Source organism: Zophobas morio, unplaced genomic scaffold (assembly GCF_036711695.1).
Source record: "Zophobas morio isolate AGI-343-1 ecotype UQ-CSIRO unplaced genomic scaffold, CSIRO_AGI_Zmor_V1 ptg000029l, whole genome shotgun sequence".
NCBI lineage: Eukaryota > Metazoa > Arthropoda > Insecta > Coleoptera > Tenebrionidae > Zophobas > Zophobas morio.
The window spans coordinates 4405835-4420042 of NW_026972134.1; the positions used below are offsets into that span (position 1 = coordinate 4405835).

At 31.0% G+C, this 14208-nt stretch overlaps 1 long non-coding RNA gene across 1 annotated transcript; it reads left to right on the forward strand.

Annotated features, from left to right (window-relative positions):
* Positions 1–3873: 3873 nt before the first annotated feature.
* On the forward strand, positions 3874–6147 carry LOC135137486 (uncharacterized). The gene is made up of 3 exons (XR_010281821.1): positions 3874–4284; positions 5134–5749; positions 5803–6147. It is a non-coding gene; the product is annotated as an uncharacterized LOC135137486 (long non-coding RNA).
* Positions 6148–14208: the final 8061 nt, after the last annotated feature.

The following is a 14208-nucleotide window of genomic DNA, read 5'->3' on the forward strand; positions in this document are numbered from 1 at the left end:
AATGAAGCTTGAATTTATTTTATTTATTTAATCAGGGACTACAAAACCGAATGCTTTGAAATCTTGGAGATGAATTACAGTTATCGTAAGCATGGTAAATTTTTAATCAAAATGTATTTGCTCATCCCCCTAAAAAACTGGTCATCACCCTAAAATTTTGCTGAATATGTCCTATCTAAAATGTACAAAATATGATTCGTCTGTACTTGTGATTTATCATTCCATGCATATTTTTTAGATTTGCTTAACGGGTCGCTTAAGAAAAATTAATGAATGAGTAAATTTATTTTATTGATTAATTCAGGAATAGTTCACTCCATTTTCTCCAAAAATTTGGAGATAATAATATTAATAATAATAATAATAATAATTTAATAAATCCAACGGCCAGAGGCCTTTACAGGAAAATATAGTACACATCAATTATTACAATACAAAAAACACTTACTAATCAATAGACGAAATTACTTAACACTAATGAATAATTGCAAAGTGAAATTATAACTGAGAGTAACTGAATAAGTTAACTAAAATATATACATTTGCATTTACTTCGAAATTTTCTAAAATTCATCCCAAATAAATCTAAACCAAATTTGTGCTTGTTATATTCTCTTAACATACGTATTATAGGAGAGTTAAAATACTGATTCGTGTTAGTACAACTGTAATGAAACAACAGTGGATTTCGAGCATTTGTACGAGGTACAAGAAAATTGATCTCAGCCAATATGTTACTATCTAGGATAATATTATTCAGAATCTTAAATAAAAACATAACAGTATGGTATTTTCTGCGATTACACAACGATGTTAAATTTAATTCATCAAGTAGTTCCTCTTGTGAATAATTCCTTACTGGATAAACACCATGCTTTTTGAAATAAACGTATTTACACAGTTTTCTTTGAACAGATTCGATAGTTGCTACGTGAACATTATAATGAGGGTTCCATACAATACAACAATACTCTAACACAGTTCTGACAAATGAATAAAATAGCAAAAGTATACAGTCAGTGTTATGAAACTCCCTAGTGTTTCTTACGACAAACCCTAACATTTTCATTGCCTTATTAGTGATGTAGCTAATATGTGAAACAAACGACATACTGGAGTCCATAACAACACCTAAATCTTTGAATTCATAGCACCTAATAAGTGATACATCCAACATTTTATAATCGAAAATGATATTACTGTGTATACGGCTGTAGGTCATTATACGACATTTCTCTTTATTAATTACATACTGTTATTATTAGTATTACATTGCACCAACCCAATTTGATAGACACAAAATTTTGTAAAGTAAAAACACGTTTGAAACATAGGCGTATTACGCTTATTTACATTTACTTTAACATTACAGACGTGTATTTGTTTTGTTGCACTGACTACGTTCCGTGAATGTGGTACAGATAAGTTATAATCAACCAATTGTGAATTACACCATCAAAAATTAAAATAAAATCCAATGTTTTATATAATAAGCGGAAGTCGAAGCAATAAAAAAGTCTGGGTGACCATCGGTATTGTTTGCAGTTTTTCTGTTTGACTCTCACGTGTACAATCTCAACAAGTGTTACCGCTTGTTGTCTTATATTAAGAATGCTTATACATAAATGATTTTGTGTCGCCTCTACTAATACAGGTGGCATACGTGAGTAAATTGTTTCATTATTTTATTGATTATAAATCAATATTCAAGACGACCCAATTCATTTTCCCGAAATTTGGGAATACAGTACTTTTATTTTTAGTATTACACTACATCTATCCAAACTGATATACGTGTCCTCGCAAAAATGTAATGAGAAAAAAACCTATAGGAATGCCGTCGTCATGTTTCAGACAGCGAGGGAAGTACTGTCTAAACTCTTTAGACTAAATTTTTTGTATTAATAATACTTTAGTTTATATCAATTGCTCTGTAATAGGTTCTTATGAGCTGTTGGGCAATAAACACATTATTAATACTTATTAATAATTTCCGAAACAATGTAATCTCATCACTTGAAAATTGTGTTTGGTAAATGCTACTTAAATTTAAAAATTAACATTCCTCTGTACTCGTGGTTCATGAATTTGCTTTGAGTTTTTACTCTAAATATCTAGATGTTCTCAAAAAAATCCGAATTATATAATAACATTCTATTACAATATAAGAGCACCCCAATCGTTACGGTGAAACGGCCCACTTGTAATCGCGTCGAACTATTTAGTAACACCCAGTGCCGAAACTAGCTATAGGCCGAGTAGGCCCTTGCCTAGGGGCGCCAACGACAAGGGGCGCCAAATTCGTCAAAAATTATGTTGTATAGTTTTGGAAATTTCATTGGCAATAACGAAACGCACAGTTGTACAATAGCAAGAGATATTTACAACTTAAGTTGTCGCGTGCCGGTAATCCCCAGATGTTAGAAACCAGAATAATCCAGGTCCAGGCTGGGACCATCGTTACTTATGAACGGAAATTACCACTATTTTATGAGTACAACTACCTGCCAAATATTCTCAGACAAATTCGAGTGAACTGGTGGGAGCCATAAATATTTCTTACCATTGTACTGTCCGTCTCGTTATCGTCAATAAAATTTTATAGGGTAGAATGAAATTTCCAAAACTGTACCAAGAATTATGTCATATTAATCTTTTTTATTTTGAACGGAAGCTCAGAAACATGTAACCGGTGCGACAGGTTTTTTAATGTTGATTTTATTTTGAACTTATACAATATTTATAGATTTATACATATTATATACCTATATGTATAATCTCGATTTTTTTTCTTTTTTTTTATATTTTATCATAGTATCTGTTTTGCATCCTTATTAAAAAATATAAATAAAACTGTTCTGTAAAATTGCATTTTTATGTGTAGGGGAGGGGCGGCTAACGCAAGGTTCGCCTATACCTAAAAATGCTTTGGTTTCGGCACTGGTAACACCAAGCACGTCAAAGTCACGGGTTCTGTTTCTTTATATGCTTTCTTAAATTGCAACGGGTATTATTTACATTTTTTTAACTTACAGTTATAAAATAAATAAAATTTTGCCACATCAAATGTTATAATTTTTCGAAAAAGCTGGATTTGTTGGACTATATTTCAGGGGTAAAGGGAGGTTCTGTCTAAATAACCTAAAAATTTGTATATCATATGAGACTAATTGAGCATGACTTCGTGTTTGGCTTCACTTGTTCATAATTTTTAAAGTAATTCATGATGAAGATAATAAAATTGTTGTTGTTGTACTTAGTAACAGGAAAAAACAACACCTAGAGTGGGGAGAAATTCTAGCGTGCGGTAGCTATATGTCGACTTCCAATAAATTGTGCGGTAACTTCCGGAAGCTTTGTGGTATTTTGAAGTGGATAATGTCAAGGGTCTATGCAGAGTGTGTTTTTAACAGCTGACGGCATTATGGTGACGTTATGGTCACCGTGCGTGTATGTGACGTAGTTTCAAGTTACAGTGTTACCACGAACTTATGGTTTTGAAATCGGTGTTTCTTTGTGTATGAGTTTTTAATGAGGGATTTAACCGGACGTGCGGTTTTCCGAAGTGTAGATAAACAAACACTATTTTCGGAAACTGATAATAATTTTTTTTCATTTACATTGCTTTCCGTGTTCTCACAGATATTGAAAAGTGCACGATTCTATTTTCTGACCCCCCGGCAGCAGGCCACACAATATATTTATTCCTATGTGACGTTTCCGATATTATAATTATGTATATAGTCTATGGAAATAAAGTATATTATTATTATTATTTTCATTTTAAGTTAAGGATATTTATTTATCTAGATATTTTATTTTATTTATCGTTTTTTTATTATTATTACATTATTACAAATTTGAATTCACAAAATTGTTAGGTACGTTCTTTTTTTCATAATTATCTATAATTTGCACTAGAACAAAATTATCGTTGAAATTAAATTCTTATTGGTTGTACGTTGTAATATAGAAATATAAACGATTTGATTGGAACAATTTTTTTGAAGGAAATAGTCTAATAAATACACTTTGCGTAAAGTTTTCAAATGTTAAAATGTTACACAGAAATTACACTTCGATTAGCGTGTAATAAACGCGTAAAATCGCTAACCGGTAACCAAAATCCACAAAGCAGATACGGAAAAACCTAGCCTCAACAGAAAGTGATGACTTGTGTGTATTCCACCAGTGTCTCTTCTTTATGTTCATAATACCTTTAGTAATTTTATAATTGTCAACGTATTTTTAATAAAATAAGCGCAGTTTTTACATTTCCTGACTGTAAGTATGTAGGTATATACATAATTTTAAGATAACATTTATACAATTTTTTTAAAAAGACTGCATAAGGTGACAAAATAAGAAATGTACATTTTTATATTATTTATTGCAGAAATAGTGCGTACAATTATTGTATTCTCTCCGTTATACATTGTACTAGATACTTATTTAAAATTAGTAAAAACTGGTCTAAGTTTATTAATACAAAACATCGCTCAATCCTGAAGCACAATCAGTTCTCCCCTTCCGTAAGGATAAACATTTTAATTTTATTTTAATGTATGCATCACAAACACCATTTCGACATAATCCTGCACTGTGAATTTCACGAAATTAAATAAGTCGTTTTTGATAATAAAAAATAGATGGGCCGTTTGTGAGAAAACTGGAAAGACTTTTAACCCGATTCTGATACTCATGTCACTAAAATACCAGTAAGATCTTATTACAGAAAATTTTTTAGTCAACTTTTATGTAAGTTTTTTGAGAAGTCATACATATTTTTTTTGAAGAATAGGTATGTAATTTCTAAATTTTGTTAAAGAATTCTAATCTTTAAAACAATGTTACTCAGTGCCTTATCAATTGTTTTGGATAAGTTAAAGAGTCATGATGGAATATTGTATGTTTAAATGGGGTTTTCTAATAACGTTTGACGTCATCAACTTTTGGTGGGGACAAACAGACCTAGGAAGTTAAAAAAGTTTGGTGATGTACTTTTAATTTATTTTATTCTCGTCACGTATTTTTTTTTCTTGTAGACATATTTCTTGCATTCCCTTTTAATACTAGAACTACGTAGCACTTAATATAAATATGTTTATATTATTATACGCTTCTATTTTTCAGAAAACCACCAACTGGCTTTCGCGCAGTAATGGTAACAGGCGACGTTATATTTGTAATAGTATTTATTACTTTAATAATATATGCACTGCTTACTACAATAATTTCAATCTGTATCATAGTACGTTTGGTAAAGACAAATAGAAGATACAAAAGACTGAAAAATGAAATTGACAAGGACCAAAAGAATATTCTTAAGATGATATCTGACATGGCAGCTACTAGAGAAAAAAACACTGAATATACCGAAAACAAAACTTTAATAACACTTACAGATGAAATTCAAAATAGAGAAGGTAACATATACGAATACGCATATGGTGAATCCTCTAGCTACGAAGAAATAAGTGAAAAGTCTAGTTTATTCTCGAACTTAAAAGACTACGTTTATGGCTACGTACCATTTGTAAATAAAAAACCTTCCAGTACCGATAATAATCAGAAAAACCTAAATACCGTATCAAGAAAGTCATTGGGATCCAGAGATCACCTGAAATTTTTTAGAATATTTAGCAGGACTGATCCAGAAAATGACAGGGAGCAAAGCTACTTAGAACCCAAAAAGTATTACCCAGAAGAAAATTGTCCGGTGGAACTAAAGTCTTTAGGTGAAACTCAGGTGAGTTAAAAGTAAAAAATAATTAAGGTATTTTACTAATTAATTTTTTTCAGCGTGATCATAAGTGAAAAACTATGTTGTAAAAAATAAGTTAGAATTATAATTTTACAGTTGTTATGTTAACATGTCTAAGTGACGTGTAGGTCAAACATTTCAATTAATTTAATGAATAATTAACACTCTTAATTTGAAAAAAAATGTCTAGAGTATAGCGCCCCACACGGACGAATCCGTACACGATACTTTCATTTTAAACTTTGTGACTAAACTTCCCAGTTTAATCAAATATTTGGAACATCTGTGTACATAATGAATTATATTTTAATAATCTCCGTTGGATAACTTAAAAATACTATGTAATATAAAAACAAATGTATGTTATACTTTCATTAAATTATTAGCACACGTGGAACTAGTTTTACTCTTTATACAACATTTTTGTGTTTGGATATCTTTTCTTCGAATTCTTTTGCATTCACGTATAGTTTTGAACTCTGTAAAATTTCAAAGCATTAAGTAAAATTAAAATACATTTTATTGAAACAGAGCATCATTCTGTGTTACTACTCCCATTCGAAGAAACATAGTTTAAAATATTCATATTTTTTTCAGAATTCCACAAGAGTTGACACCAAAGGCAACATAAATTGTGTAAAAAAGTCCTGTGAGTATGGACAGGAGCATGCTAGAACAAAAAATTCATATGATATGTATGTAATGTAATGTAAAGTAAATGTAAAGAAGCGTGTTATGCCCCTGTTTCAAATGAGTTTTTTCTTTACAAAATTTTGTGATGACGTCATCAACATTTTTGCCAGGACACGTATATAAAAACAATAGATGCAGTGTAATACTAGTACTTAATAGCAGTATTGTATTTCTTTCTGTGCCTTCCTATATTAAGGATAATTACGAGATTTCTAACATACCAACTTCAGGTAGAGCAGTTAGACTCTGCGAAAACTTTTGAAACATTTCATGATTTCAAAATAACATATTTTTCTGCATGGTGCATGATGTTAGCCATTAAAAAATCGGAATGGAAATGTGGAACTTGGAACTATCCATCATTCTTGAAAAACATGATACATAAACATGTTGTTGGTTTACCTATTCCCATTAGGCTAAAATTGGTAGCAGCTCCGCCAGCTGAGAAAGCAGTGCCAATCGGGGAGAAAAGAAAAAGCGGTTGACCTGCCAAAGCTAAAAAATTCTTTAAATAAAAGTGCCATCTATTCTTTGTACTTTCTGGGCATAAACTATCTCATGTCACTAAAACTAGCTAATCATCCCCACCACTAATAGGATGACGTCATCACCAAAATTTATAATAGTAAGTTTTTTTTTTTAATTTTATAAAATGAGAAACTCCTGCACTTGATTTCACCCTGGACACCCAGATTTAAAAAAAAAATCTAAATCGTATAACAATATTTTGCAATATTTTATTTTAAGGTTATAGTAATCATGGCAAATCATTAAGCAAACTTTATTCGTCTATCACCTCCCAAAAAAATTATGACGTTATCTCAAAATTTTGCCGAATATATCCTCTCTGAAATATGTAAAATATTATGGCTATACTTGTGGCTTATCAACGTACTTATAGTTTTTAGAATTACTTATACCGTGTGACTAAGAAAATTAATGAAAGCGTCAATTTATTTTATTGATTAAATCAGGAACTGCACAACTGTATGCTTTGAAATCTTACAGATTACTTATCGTAAGCATGGTAACGTTTTAAACAAAATATATCTGTTTATCCTCTTCAAAAATTGATGACGTCAGCGCAAAATTTTGCCGAATAAATCCTCTCCAAAATGTGAAAAATATGATGAGTCTATACTTGTGGTGTATCACTGCAATAAAAGTTTTTAAATTTCTTATACAGCGTGACTCATAAAAATTAATGAATGAGTCAATTTATTTTATTGATTAAATTGGGAACAGCTCATTCCATTTCCGAAAATTTGGGAATACAGTAGGTACTGTTATTATTACTATTACACTGCATCTATGCAAAGTACGACATACGGAAAAAACAAAATCTGGTGACATAACACTCTTGACTAGGTTTTTATTTGGTGATCCGATACTTTGATTAAAGGGAATAGAGGCGACAAGGACATTTCCGGTAAAACTAAAAATTCGTGCATTAATACCGAAATCTACTCATAATTTGTGTAAATATTTACCAACAGTAAAATGTACACATTAAGCATGTTTCTTATTAACAAAGGAAATACTGTCTTACTGCCCATTCACAATGGACATAAGGCATAACAAGTACATAAAGCTTACATAAATACGTAAAGTTGAAACGATGGAAAACGTGTACCCCTGTTCACAGTGGACGAACGTAATTCTTATGCTTATGAACGTTTTATGTAATCCTTGCGTGCGTACACAAAGTTGAAATAAGTTCAACTTTGTGCACGAATTATGTCAAAATTATGTTAAAATCTAGGGACTTTTGAATGCTGCTATTGAATTCCCTTTGACAGTTGGCACTTGGCACTTCACATCTTTGATTATATATTATAAATTATAATCAAACCTTCACACTGCGAGTCTGTTCTGTACTGCGAGTTGTCAAGTTCGAATATCGTATGAAATTGTTGGTTAGATATTTTGATTGACTCAGTTTGAGGTTAGTCGTTTCTATGTTTAGCCGGGAGTTATTCCGTTCTGCGTTTGCGCAGTTTAACAATTCTTACAGAGTTCACTCTGTCCACTGTGAACGTAGATAAGCATAAGCCAGACACAAACCAAAAACGTAAATTATGTTATGCGCTCGTTCTTATGTCTTATGTCCATTGTGAATGGGCAGTTAGTTAAAATAATACTTTTTAGGTTCTGTACGTTGTGTTGCAGATAAATGTATTTCCTTTATATCTCGGTTTTACGTTCACAACATAAGTCATCACCCACATTTGTCAGACAAATACTTAAATAATTTAAATTTTGGACGACATAGAAAACGGTCTGAAAGTAATTTTTACTTGTAAATAAATAGGTGAACTTGACTAAGAAATTTACCCAACAAGAATCGATTTAATTTTCCAGAACACTAGGATGAATATAGGGACAAAGAACTGATGTATAAAACAAAAACAAGACTTGAAACGATACAAATATAATTTAATTTAATTTGTTGGTATTTACATTTTATCTGAACACCAGCAACTCGATATAATGGTTACTACACAACTTCCTGACTACTTTTGAAACCAAGAAACCCCATCCTCTCAGAACAGCGATTTTCCCCTCTCAACTATTCACATTCGCAAATTCTTCTGAGAAGAAAAGGTCTTAAAGAAATTACAAAAATAGAACTAAAATAAGGTAACTGAACTCAATATGGTCTAGTACCCAATATGGCCTATTGGCTTTTTCTCATATGTTTCAAACAAACTGTGGTAGATCGCCACTGGGATACATTCTAGAACGTACCATTTAGGAGCAATCAGTAAAGTAATACACCGTTTCGTTTACTTACAATGGAATTATTTGTGATGGTGATTTGACGAGTCAATATGCGTTCTATTTGATGCCGCTAAGTTTTCCCTGGATAGTTTTAATCTACAATTTTGAAAAAGTCTGAAATTTGAATATTATGTACAAAAATGTAACCTCTTTCAACTCTCACCATTACTCTTCCATTTCATGTTCTTACAAAAATTTAAAAAATTCTCAAAATTTAGGTAGGCCATATAGGGTAGAGTTACCTTAATTAATGTTACATGAACTAAATATTTTATAAAGAACAATAGATACATACATAGAAATACGCATACACAAATAAATTTTCAATTAAATAAAATTTTGACAAAACAACTGAAAATATCTGTAAAAGTATTACAACGCGACGAATGTGAGAGCTATAATAACCCATTCTTGAGGAGAACTCATGACAGGTCAGTTTGCTGCTACACAATCAGTTTGTTCAAAGTTGAAGGTACTGTTGTCAACTCTATGGTCAACTTTATCGCTGTCGTACTATGGCTGTAAGGAAAAAGCACTCTCCAGTCTGTATCACCTTCTGAAACTGCTGTAAAGATATAGTCATCAGCATCACAACGTTGAGGCGGCTATGATCCATGCATCTTAAAATATACAAATTTACAAAATTTGTGGAAATCTATTGACATTTCCCTGTGTATCTCTCTTTTTTTTTAATGAAGACCTTTATTATTATTATGCTGAGCGACTCTACAGACCCGTGCCGCGGGCGTAAAATCACGAAAAAGCCCGTGCGCTTGTCGGGCTTAAGAGTACGCAATCTGCTTCTATAAGTACCGTGTCCGGCCTAAGAGCAGTTCGTCTTTACAGGGGGAAATTGCCGTCGTATCCTCGAAAAGATTTCACCAAATTCGGGCTTAAGCTCCCGACAAACAGATGGGGACTCTATGCATTTTGGGAAAAGAAATTCAACTGATTTCTAAATGAAAAATTACTGGCTGCATAACTCAATGCTTCAATTTTGCCGAACGGAAAACTTTTTCGAATCCATAATTCAGAGCAACACTGCTAAGGCTTGTGAATCAATCAAACACTTCTTATACCCGAAACATGGATAAGAGAATTTTTGAGGTTAGAACTGCACATTTACCTTAATTTATTCTCCTGTTAAACCAAGGTGTGCAACTTTCATAAATTCAAAAATAGTACATAAGCGAGAAACATTTTTCCAAAAATACGGAACTGTTACTTAAAAAACATCATTTTTAACGAATACAATTTACTATTCAAAAAACTTATATTTGTTTATAAATTGATTTTTTTGTTAGTTTCATTTTTCTCCAGTAATTAATTTTTCACTCACATTGTTACTGTCAAAATCATTTATGATTTAATTTACTTTGGGTTCAGCGAACAATGTTTTTATAGATAAACTTGATTTCTTCTTTTGACTTTTGAAGTTAATATAAATGGAAACCTATTTTTTAGCTTTTCAGTTAAATGATTGTTTCGACAAATTCTAAAATAGTAAATATACGTATAATTGTAACAAGAACGTACTAACTAGAATAATTTATTAGAAACTAATAAATGAAATATTCTCAATTCACACATATTAGTGGCTACATTTTTTGTATTTTTTGAATATTACTTCGATGATTCACCACTCAAGATGCTGCTTCAAAAATTTTATTAAACAGGAAATAAATTGCAGTCATTATAATTATTTAAACTTTAAATACAACTCATATCGTGGGTCCGTTATCCTTTTCATATATATCCCATCATCAAAAACAATACAACAAGAAAAATAAACCAAGAAGCTGTTTTGGGAATACGCTTGTCGGAGAGGAGTACATTTACAGTATGCTGTTAAATTGGAGAATACATGATTTAAAAACAGTACAAAACTCTAAAAACTACTACTAGATTTGGTCATCTTATCTAAAAGAAGTTTCTTAGGCCCGAAAGCATGGATAACGTCAAAAATTTTGTGATAAGATTATTTAAGAGTTTTTGTTTGGTTTTGTCAAAATGATTTTAAAATCTTGCTAAAAACAATGCGAAACTTAATTTCCCTACTTTCGTTTATTGATTCTAGAGTTAATCAAATGTTCTGAATTTAAGAAGAATATTTCCCTAAACGCGATTTGTTTTTACCAAAATTACCAGGGTTAAACAAATCGAATTCTCGTTAATTAAAAAGTATGTGGAATAAATACGTAAATTTGAAAAACAGTTTCCTTTATTTTGCAATAAATGTTTTCTAACAAACTGTTCAACTAAAAAGCACAATAAGATTTTGACTTCAAGGGCAAAATTTAATATTCGTCCCTAAAAAGAAGCGCGATATTTTGTTAAGTAATAAATTACACATCAAAAATGGAAACGTATCATTACGTGCTTATCCCCGAAACGCCTCTAAGAGAAGTCTCTTAGGCGCGAAGGCAGAGATAAAGTCAAAAATTTGGAGGTTAAGTTATTAGAATTCACGTTTGGTATTACCAAAAAGGTGTTGCAATTTCGCATTCATGTTACAAACTGTAATACGAAACTTAAATTGCAGATTTTACGTTCACTTATTCTCAAGTTAACTGCACGTTTTGAAATTAAAGAAGTATTTTTTTCCATATGACATGTTCCGTCATTACCAAAATTTTAATAGTTAACTCAACAAAATTAATTTTTCTGAATATCCTACCACTTTCTAGAATGGATGCGTAAATTTCAGACACTGTTTTCGTTGTTTTGTGACAAATTTTTGTAATGAATCATAAAAATTAAATTTTCAGTAAGAACTTGACTTCCAAAGCAAAATATAATATTCATTCCTAAAAGGAAGCGGAATATTTTGTTATGTAATAATCATTTATGCATCAAAGATAAAATCGTATCATGACGTGCTTATCCCCGAAACGCCTCTAAGAGAAGTCTCTTAGGCCCGAAATCAGAGATAAAGTCAAAAATTTGGAGGTTATGTTATTAGAATTCTCGTTTGGTTTTACCAAAAAGGTGTTGCAATTTTGCATTCCTATTACAAACTGTAATGCGAAACTTAAGTTGCAGATTTTACGTTTACTTATTCTCAAGTAAACTGCACGTTTAGAAATTAAACAAGCATTTTTTTCCATATGACGTATTTCGTCATTACCAAAATTTTTATAGTTCACTGAACAAACTGAATTTTTCTGAATATACAAATTTCTAGAATAGATACGTTAATTTTAGAAGCCGCTTTGGTTGTTTTGTAACAAATTTTTTGTGATGAATCATAAAAGTAAAATTTTCAGTAAGAACATGACTTCCAAAGCAAAATTGAATATTCATCCCTAAAAGAAAGCGGAATATGTATTTTGTTAAGTATTAATTATTTATGCATCAAAGATGGAATCGTATCATAACGTGCTTATCCCCGTAACAACACTAAGAGAAGTCTCTTAGGCCCGAAAGCAGAGATAAAGTCAAAAATTTGGAGGTTATGTTATCAGTATTCTTGTTTGGTATTACCAAAAAGGTGTTGCAATTTCGTTCATGTTACAAACTGTAATACGAAACTTAAATTGCAGATTTTACGGTCACTTATTCTCAAGTTAACTGCACGTTTTGAAATTAAAGAAGTATTTTTTTCCATATGACATGTTCCGTCATTACGAAAATTTTAATAGTTAACTCAACAAAATGAATTTTTCTGAATATCCTACCACTTTCTAGAAGGGATGCGTAAATTTCAGACACTGTTTTCGTTGTTTTGTGACAAATTTTTGTAATGAATCATAAAAATTAAATTTTCAGTAAGAACTTGACTTCCAAAGCAAAATATAATATTCATTCCTAAAAGGAAGCGGAATATTTTGTTATGTAATAATCATTTATGCATCAAAGATAAAATCGTATCATGACGTGCTTATCCCCGAAACGCCTCTAAGAGAAGTCTCTTAGGCCCGAAATCGGAGATAAAGTCAAAAATTTGGAGGTTATGTTATTAGAATTCTCGTTTGGTTTTACCAAAAAGGTGTTGCAATTTTGCATTCATATTACAAACTGTAATGCGAAACTTAAGTTGCAGATTTTACGTTTACTTATTCTCAAGTAAACTGCACGTTTAGAAATTAAACAAGCATTTTTTTCCATATGACGTATTTCGTCATTACCAAAATTTTTATAGTTCACTGAACAAACTGAATTTTTCTGAATATACAAATTTCTAGAATAGATACGTTAATTTTAGAAGCCGCTTTGGTTGTTTTGTAACAAATTTTTTGTGATGAATCATAAAAGTAAAATTTTCAGTAAGAACATGACTTCCAAAGCAAAATTGAATATTCATCCCTAAAAGAAAGCGGAATATGTATTTTGTTAAGTATTAATTATTTATGCATCAAAGATGGAATCGTATCATAACGTGCTTATCCCCGTAACAACACTAAGAGAAGTCTCTTAGGCCCGAAAGCAGAGATAAAGTCAAAAATTTGGAGGTTATGTTATCAGTATTCTTGTTTGGTATTACCAAAAAGGTGTTGCAATTTCGCATTCATGTTACAAACTGTAATACGAAACTTAAATTGCAGATTTTACGGTCACTTATTCTCAAGTTAACTGCACGTTTTGAAATTAAAGAAGTATTTTTTTCCATATGACATGTTCCGTCATTACGAAAATTTTAATAGTTAACTCAACAAAATGAATTTTTCTGAATATCCTACCACTTTCTAGAATGGATGCGTAAATTTCAGACACTGTTTTCGTTGTTTTGTGACAAATTTTTGTAATGAATCATAAAAATTAAATTTTCAGTAAGAACTTGACTTCCAAAGCAAAATATAATATTCATTCCTAAAAGGAAGCGGAATATTTTGTTATGTAATAATCATTTATGCATCAAAGATAAAATCGTATCATGACGTGCTTATCCCCGAAACGCCTCTAAGAGAAGTCTCTTAGGCCCGAAGGCAGAGATAAAGTCAAAACTTTGGAGGTTATGTTATTAGAATTCT